Consider the following 9,894-nt stretch of genomic DNA (forward strand, 5'->3'; position numbering starts at 1 on the left):
ATAACAAACACTGTAGGCAATTCTTTCAAAAACAATTATATGTGCATTGTTTTATACTTTTGATTCTCATACCTCATAGCCTTCTGTGTTTTTCACAAAAAACATGTCAAAGGCTGATTCTTTGGTCAGTCTATGGCATCCAGGTCCAAATAATAAACCAAATGGCCAAAATATGAAATTAAAACGGATGCAATCACCATTGGGCTCAGTTAAAAAATCCGAAACAAATCTGTGTGTAAAAGGTAAAAACATCAGAGTAAATACATAACAATATATAATAATCATGTCTTATTAGATTAAATTTCCATTACTGGAAAACATAAATTATTTTGTATAGAATGTAATGAATAATATCAATACATACCCATTTCCCGAAACAACCCCTTGGAGGTACAAAGCCATTCCTTCTCTTAGTCCTCCAGAGATTCCCCCAGTGTAAGGAATGGTCTGTGGTGAGTGTAAATGTATTGTATACATAGATTGGTGATAAAATGATTTTATTGAAAACAAAAAACTCAAGTTAATTAAATTGAACCTCTTTGTAAAGAATATAAGTATCATACTGACATATTGTTACAAACAGGATTGTTGACAATATTTGTAACCTCTGACTTGATAGTAGATGGAGACCATCGTGACATGCCGATAGTGGTCATTATTTCAGTCCTGAGTTCATTAGTGAGTTTGGGTATAGAGAAGTTCTGTGGGAAAAGACATTATATGCAACATAAATAAATTAAAATACATGTTTACATGTTGCTCACTAATCAACTATTTATTTATTTAAAAATGAGAGAAATCTCATTTACTGCATTAAAATACTGCATTAAAATATGAATTAAAAATGTATTGCAATTTCATAACATTATTCTTATTAAAAAAAATAGCAATTTTTACTCTATAAATTTACTGTATCAAAGGCTAGATTTTATAAAATTTCTTATAATCTAATTTTGCATATAGATTAAACTAAACCCATATATACATAAACAAGAATTATATATAATTATCATTGTAACTGACCCATTGGTCTACTGTGACAGTAAGCTTCCCTTGAAAGGTGAAGGGGACAGAGTCGCTGGCTTCACTCACTCCCACATCACTAACAGCTCTGTATTGGACCCAGTGTTGTTCTGTTGGCTTTAGTCCAGTCAATGTGAAGGTGTTCTGTGCATTTGAAGGTGTTCTGTCTATGACTGTCCATTCCTCAACATCAGCTTCTGAATCATTTGAAGGTGTCATCCTGTACTCGACTCTGAAGTGTACAGTCTCTCCAGTTGGGGATTTTAGGAGGTTTGGATACAGGCTGGAACTTAGGATCTGTCAGAGAGCCATTCTGATAAAGTTGGATGGAGGTTCCTGGATTGATGGGATCTGATATGGAGGCAATGATGAATTTGATTCTCTTCTCATTTTTATTTTCCTTTAAAAAAGAGGTAAAGAGTGAAAGATTCTGCTTCATCCTTGCAGGAATATCAGGAGAAGTGAACCAAGGCTGTGCTGCTTGGAAAATGGAATCTCTCTCACTTGTTTGCCCCAACATTTTAAATTCTTCAGATTTGTTAAAGTCCTGTAGAGCTGCTAGGTAGGAGTCATCATGCTTTAGAGATGTAAATGACAAACATACCACCACATCAACATCAGGATGAAGGCAGATAGAATTGAGTGACCCTGATGATTTCACAACTGTCATCTGGAGCCCCTTGCACAAAAGTAGAATTAAGACATCCAGGATAAATGACTGAGCTGAGCTCAATGAATCCAAAACACGTGCGTCCAGGCTTAATTGGCTGCACAAAGACCAAGCCAGGATGAGCAGACATGGATTCATCAAGCCAGGTGAAACCAATCCTGGATATGTGTGCGCTCACGGCTCACTCAAACAGACCTGCCACTGATCACAGATTCACTGATTCACCATGGCAACTAGAGTGGTGTACTTTTCACAGTCGGAGGCACAAATCCTCATGGAGGCATACGAGGAGGTAAAAGACATAACTAAGAAGAAAGGCAACACCGCCACAGTGATAAAGCAAAGAGAAAAAGCATGGCAAAGTATTGCAGACCGCCTGAATGCATAAGTAGTGCACAATTACACACTCACTGCTCCACTGAAACATCACAATTACAATCCAAATACTGTAGTTAATTCACATCTCCAAAAACGCAGTTGTACTCTGATTATGAAAAAGTTGAATTTTTAATTGAAATGGACTTCAGATATGAGTGAAATTGTGTAAAGTAACTCCATCACACTGTATAAGGCTTTGATAAATTATTATCAAAGCCTTACATTATTACTACTACGCTCACTAGTACGGTTTAATCTTAGCCGTTGTACTCTGCTTCTGTCCACCGATTTTTCTGTGTGTTCTCCTGCTTTTATTAATGTAAAGCTGCTTTGAAACAACGAAACAATTGTGAAAAGTGCTATATAAATAAAAGTGAATTGAATTGAATAAATAGATGAGCTAATAATAATAATCGCTTTAATTTATATAGTGTCTTTCAAAGGACTCAAGGTCGCTTGCTCACTGACTCCACTGAATGTTCTTGTGTGATAAAGAAAGTGTCTCTTTCGTGTGTGGTGTGGGGTGTGGTGTGTGTGTGTGGTGTGTGTGTGATGTAGATAAAACATGACCGGGCTAAAACGGACATGGCAGCAAGTCAAACTCAAATACAAGAACATTCTGCAGAATGGTAAGGACCCTGACTAATACTTAACAATGCACAAGCATATATTGTACCCAGAAGGTGCCTGCTCACACATTGTCTGTACTGTTTTAGCAGTGAAAAAGAATACACACAGACAAGGCACGGGTGGTGGGTCACCAAAAGCTGACCTCACCCCAGCAGAGGACATAGCCTTGGAGCTAAATAAAGGCAGGCCCGTGTTGGAGGGGATCCCTGGGGGGAAAGAGACAAGCATAGGTCCCTCCCAAGATGCCACCCGCTTCATACAAGGTATGTCCTTCCATCTCTACATGGGACACAACCACATTCATATTTAATCCATTTGGACTGTCTGACTTTGGTTTGCCTATTGCCTTGCAGTGTCTGGCAGCACTGTGTTACTGTTAGAGCCACCAGCACAAGCACCAGACGATGCCGATCCAGTGAGTACTCCATCAAAGGCATACTGTAGGCCTGGCATGTCTTCTCTACTAGCTTCAATAGGAATCCGATTAAATGTGATAGGGTGAAGGCCCCAGTGCAGCACCAACAGCACATGACGGCTATCAGCGCCTATCACAAAGTAAGCCACACAACCCCTATTAATAACCACTTTTTACATCATGGCTGTGTCAAGAATATCACTGTGTTTATGAGGTAGTAATGATGAGACTTTGTGTTGACAGGTGAACTCTCTGGTGTGTTGCTGGGAGACAGGGGGTATGGCTGCCAGCCTTTTCTCCTGACACCTTTCACAGACCCCTGGGAAGCACAGCAGACCTACAAACATGCCCATGCCAGGACCAGGGCCAGAGTTGAAATGACCTTTGGCCTCCTGAAGGTACGCTTTCACTGCCTTCACAAATTAAGGGTCAGCCCTGTGAGGGCATGTGACATTACTGTGGCTTGTGCTGTCCTCCACAATGTGGCCTGCCTGAGGAAGGAGAGGGCCCCCAGAGTGCCACCAGCCATGGACTGGGACAATCCGGCAATCTTCCCTGATGACGACTGTGGTCGACCGCTGAGGGAATAATATGTGTTGAATTATTTTAGTTAGTATGTGTGCTTTCAATTTTGGTTAAATATGTCCTGCGATGGCAAAGGAATTTGGGTTTTTTTGTGTTCAATTTTTTAATTTTTTTTTAAATTGATTTGGCCTCTTATGGTGTTTGTGCTGTATACTGTGTGTAATTTAAGCTTGCAGGGAGGCTACTGCATCCATTCATTTGTCTGTTCAGTTGATGTGTATGGATTTGTCCTGCATTTATTTCAGTGTGCAGACATGCCGGGTGTGTTATATACAGACCTTTGAATGTGTATTTATCCTTTTGTTGTATAATATGCTTCGATTCTGTGCTTTCCATCTTGTAGAGTCACTGTGTGACTTCAGTTTGGAAAGGAGATGATGGTTTACCTGCTTTGTTTTACCCTTATTAAATAAAGGATCATAATGTTACACTGTGTGTTTTTATATTTATATGGAATGTGTATTTTATATGACAGAGTATTAGGGAAACACTGAGGAAGAAGGAAAAAGTCCTGGAACTTAGCCTGGTCTGGAGCAGGCTAGCTCCACAGAATAAATCTCCTGTGGAGCATCTCTTAAGTGAAGTAACTTGATAAAAAAGCATTCTTCTTGTGTTAAGTCCAGGACAATCTAATAAAATATGTTTGACAGATAAGGGAATCTTACAAAACATACATAAAGTTGGGTTTTCACCTTTAAGCAAAAAAGCATGGGTCAATTTTTAATGTCCTTATTAAGAGCTTCGGAATCTACAAACATTGTCTGTTTTCCTAACTGTCAAAAACTAATAGGTAACTAGCATGGATTAGCTGTGGTCCTTAACCAAGGACTGAAACAAACCAACGGAACAAGAAATATAATTTCCTAACATTCAATATCATAAAACACATTCTCACTTGTGAAATGTAATCCCTTGCTGTCTGGTTTTTAGATTTCTTTCGTTTGAACAACCAAATGCAGCACAGAAGTCCGGCATCGTCCATGCATTTGAGGTAAAGGAGCACCGTACAAAGATGGCGGCGGTTTTGAAGCATTTTTAGGACCCCAATACAACATCTAGTGTATAGATATCTATGGGGCACCGCTGCAAAATAGTGATGGGAAGTTTGGTTCTTTTCCGCGAACCGATTCTTTCGGACAGTTCGTTTTAATGAATCAGTTCAATAATCCAGTTCACCAGTTCTTTTACGCCCTGACGTAATGACGTAATTCACAATGACGTAAATTCCTTCATCCCGCCGCTGCCGGCAGATATTAATACAATCAATTTAACACATTTGAAAAGTTCTTTGTAATCATAACTTTAGTTGAATACGTTTCTTACATTTAAGTTTTGCAACTAAAACACCCAGTACAGGCATTGATGTGCAAACGTGGATGTTTTACTGTACGTGTCTTAAAGATATAAAATTAATAAACTAATCTTCATAAACTTACAAAAACTTACAAAAAAAGCATAATTTTGAAATGTTTCTTTCGCTCAATCAGTTGTTTCAAAAACTAATGCAACTGAGTTAAACACTCATATGTTGATAAGACATTAAATCATAACCATTTACATTTGTTGCTGTATCAGTTCAGTGATTCAAGCATGCGCAGTATCAACAGCTCATCGGTTCTCGGACGTGTCCGAAACAAACAGTTTTTAGTTCAGTGTACTGATGATTCGCTGTATCATTTCATCGGTTCTCGGACGCGTCCGAAAAACAAACAGTTCTCAGTTCTGTACTGATGATTCGCTGTATTGGTTCAGTAAATCACGCATGCGCAGTATCAACAGCTCGAGCTCACAGTTCTCTCAGCACAACATGTCTCAGTTCAGTGTACAGGAGTTACATATACTCCGGGATATTAGTTTATTTAGAGTCGGACCGACTGTCAGGCATGACCGAAAGTGAGTAACTTTAGTAACTTGTGGATCAGCGCTGACTCAAGACGCGAACTGTTTAGAACGAATCAGTCCGATTTGGTGAACCAGTTCATCCAGTTCACTAAAAAGAACTGGTTCAAAAGAACGATTCGTTCACGAACTGGCCATCACTACTGCAAAAGCGAGTGATGCTAACCGGCTAAATACAGTTCTGTCAGTGACTGTAAAATACATCTCTCATGTGCAGAGGCACTTTTGAACTTTTTAGTTTTTTAGTGAACTACATTGACACATTCATTCCATTAAAACTGAAGGACAATTCATACATAATCTGCATCTGTTTATATATTGGGTACACTTTATGTATCAGTGAATGAATATATTTTCTGTTTGTATTCTGTGTATTCTGTGTATCCAAAATAGATAAATAAAAAGAAAGAAAAATTTATGACATAAAACATTCCAAAACTTAATATTTGAATTAAACAAAACATATTAAATTATACAATGTAGTGCTGGTGGTTAGTGGCCTTATTTTTCTGAGATTTAATTTAATGATACATTTAATTATTTTATAAAATGTCATAAAACTGGGGCCCCATGGCACCATCTCAGGGGCCCCAGTTTGAGAACCACTGGCCTAGACTACTTGTTCTGAGCACGTGTTGTCAGTGAACAGGCTGTAAAACTGTTGGCTAAGTTACAGACACTCATGAAAAACTGATGCTGATTATCTGGGAAACATCTCTAACAGCAGTCAAAATGTCATTGTTTGTGTCAAACAAGTTGTGAATTTTGTTGTAACATTACAACAGGAGATCATGATTTACTCTGTGCTCAAAGTGATGCTCGCAGCTCCAGTGGTTTTCTCTGTGTATGAACGAGGAAGATACTAAACAATTCCAATCTATGCTTTTTTTCATTGGTTGTTGCGTTAAATCTTACCCAGATACAATGGTGCTATTTTTTGATTGGCTATTGTGTAGCCTCTGTTTTTTTGATTGGCTGATAAGTGGCAGGCTCGACTAAGAACGCCAGGGGAGACGCGCTTGATTCCTGCCCGGTTCCATAGAGAGCGATGCGGACTGGGCGCTGCGGCATATTCAGTGTTGTATAAAGTACTAGAAAGCAATACTTGAGTAAAAGTACAAGTACTGTACTAGAAAAAGATTTTGGTAGAAGTGAAAGTTGCCTTTTAGAATATTACTCAAGTAAAAGTCTTAAAGTATCTGATATATACTGTACTTAAGTATCAAAAGTAATTTTCTGATATTTAATGTACTTAAGTATTTGAAGTAAAAGTAAAAAGTAAAATTTCAGTGATTTTCGGTAGGCATAAGAGGCACTTCATCTGGTAGGAAGAATATCTATTTCAACATTACGCTAAAATAGAGCGCGCGGAGCTGCAGCTACAGTACTGCTTTAAATTGCTGTACCTTGTGCATGAGCATTAGTGATTGTATGTGAATTGTAGTTTCTAAGGTGACTGTGTAAACTTACTGCAACAATACCAAGAGTGGTCATTAAGACAGAAATTTTAAGTGTAGTTATATTCCCCACTGGTATGTGATGTACGAGCTTCGAAGACTTCTGTCCATTCACATTCACAATGGTGCTCAGTTACAAAATCCAAACTCAATCTGTGTGTAAATCTTTTCCACATCCTCAGAATCAAATCTTCTACATATTTACACTTTTCCCCGCACTAATTCCTTTACGATCTGAACCCGTTATCATTTTTTTCGTAAAAATAGTTTTATTCTCTACAACACCAGATGGCGCCAACGTTCCGCGACTCTCTGAATTCTGAAGTGGAACCTTTTAAACTTTTCTTGAAAAATAACACATTCTAAGAGTTTCCAAGAGTTAAGAGTTAACCAAAAACATATTTAAACAAACGTAGCCAGATTTAGATTGATCCATCACAACACACCATGATGTATTATTCAGTAACTGAAGACTAATATTAAGTGATTTATGTGTTTTATATTATGGCTGAAACTAATCACTGCAGCAGCAGAGTTGGACAGTCATGATGTCATTTATTCCTAAAACACAATTTCATACTTTTGGCTGATCAACATACCACAAGTGATCTCTCACTTTGTCACAAATAACACTGTTCATATCTATGTACACATGTAAACCTAATGTAGCCAGTGAATTTGTGTGAATTGTGATCCTGTGATCACATTTCTGTTCATTAGCGCTCTCTCTCTTCTTATATGATACTTTTAAGGAAGAAGCCATAAATAGATTTTTATTTGACACATGATTCATTTATTTTGATCCATAAAATAAAGAACAAATAATTAAGGCACATGCTGATTTATTTGCCCCGTTCCTTAAATCATGTTATGATTTTCTAAATGCACAACAGAGCTACATATTAGTCAAGTGGTCACTTTAAAAAGGGTGTTTTACTGACTAGTGCAGTGGTGATTAGAATTATTATAGTTATAATCAGTACATTGTTAAATTGCTTTAAAGAAGAAGTAAATAGTTTCTCAATTTGTAATAACAAAGCAAGCGAGAGATAAAACACACCATAATACATTTGGGTAAGAGGTATAATTAGTCAGAACAGTTATTCTTTACAATACTGCACGTGGATCATGCTTTTAAAAATGAGCAATGAGCGCTCTCTACAGGTGATATAGGGAATTAAATCAGTATTTAAAGAGGAACCGACAACTTAAATAAGAAACTCTGTCCACTTCCACCTTGTATTTGGTGTAAGAATGAAGGAATTATTTTTGTTTTATTATTATGAGAACAATTAACTAGTAAACTAGTTGCTCTAATAGCTAATTCTCAACTAAACTTGCTAAACCTCTGTTTCACTGAATTTATGTTTATTATCTCTGTTAATGTAAAATGGATCTAACTAAAAGGATATGTCTTTTGACAGAATACACATCTTATCATTTGAAACAGAAATCCTACGAATTTACTGTGTTATCCATGAACTAATTACTCTAATGTGCTAATGCTAATTAATGCTTCAAAGATGTCTTTATCTAGACAACTAATACAAATGACCTGTATCATTTACTGTAACAAAAGGTACAATAACTATAACAAAGAATATATAGCAATTGTTTCTATCAATAATAAGCAAGAAAAATCACAGAAGAATGCTCCGTAGGGAAAAAAGTATGATTAATAAAATAGACAGACCATGCCCACAAACCGTATTATTCTTTTGATACTGTATACAGAATCATAATAACAATAAAAAAAAGGCAGTGATTATGGAGCAGATGCAAAGCCTCAAATAGTGGCAGGATTGGTGACGGTGACTTTCAGTTTCATATCATCCACCTATTAAAAAAAAGAAAGCATCTCTTAACATGATGCAGGTCCTGATGCAGGCTCTATGTAACTAAACATATCACATGGTTAATCACTGACATTACTAAGCCTTTACTGAGTCCACACTATTCTGGGGATGTTTGTTTAGTATTATACTGTTTAAACCCTATTTATTAAACTATTTAATAACTATAACTATTTAAAAATAATAATTATGACGTACTTCAGTAAGGGCAAAGCTGTTCATGAAGACGTCTCCTTTAATGTTAAGTGTAGTCACTTTGTCCACTGGTATTCGGTGCTCGAATGTGTAGGACACCTGGCCATTCACCATCACCTGAACAAATAAAGTGTAAGCTTATTTAAAACAAATTATTAAAGTATTTACCCTCTTATTTCTTTTCCCCATAATATCACACCTCATAGCATTCTGGGGTAATGACCATGATGATATCAAAAGCTTCTCCACAGACAAATGGTCCACCTGGTGTCTCCACCCAATTCTGGTCCCATGTCCCATTCCTGCAGCTATTAAGGACCACAGAGGACATACGGGGGTTGAAGTGGAATGCGAGGTCATCTTGGTCAGACAGGCCGGTCTGAAAATTTATTTCAAAGCTGAAATAAATTGTTTTAACATTTATTACCATATTATTGACTGTACCACATTATCTTGAAAAAATTCAAACTAATCGATTCCATATTTCATTCAAACTGTCATGAAATGAATACTGTATGCATTTAACATAGCGTTTACAATCTGATGGAACAACCCCTTGGAAGAACAAAGCCAGACCAGGTCTCAAGCCTCCAGGGATTGATCTCAAATATGGCTTGCTCTGTTGTGGTTAAGCATCATTCATGTTATAACGATAAATCTCTAATCATGTGATTACCATAAAAATACAATCTTTTGGCTTGTTCATTCATTCTGAAATTAAATGATGTTACTTACAGGGTTGCAGACTGGATGTGGGACATTAGACTGGATGTCTGAAAGCTTTGTGTG

The 9,894-nt window shown here is 37.1% G+C and overlaps 1 long non-coding RNA gene across 2 annotated transcripts; it reads left to right on the plus strand.

Annotated features, from left to right (window-relative positions):
* The first annotated feature begins 2,605 nt into the window (after positions 1-2,605).
* On the plus strand, positions 2,606-4,021 carry LOC132839609 (uncharacterized). Of its 2 annotated transcripts, XR_009647742.1 has the most exons (4): positions 2,625-2,700; positions 2,788-2,964; positions 3,055-3,256; positions 3,360-4,021. It is a non-coding gene; the product is annotated as an uncharacterized LOC132839609 (long non-coding RNA). The 2 variants fall into 2 exon arrangements; XR_009647741.1 differs by having other exon boundaries at positions 2,606-2,964.
* The last annotated feature ends 5,873 nt before the right edge of the window (positions 4,022-9,894 follow it).

The sequence above is a fragment of the Tachysurus vachellii genome, chromosome 24, assembly GCF_030014155.1.
Source record: "Tachysurus vachellii isolate PV-2020 chromosome 24, HZAU_Pvac_v1, whole genome shotgun sequence".
Taxonomy (NCBI): domain Eukaryota; kingdom Metazoa; phylum Chordata; class Actinopteri; order Siluriformes; family Bagridae; genus Tachysurus; species Tachysurus vachellii.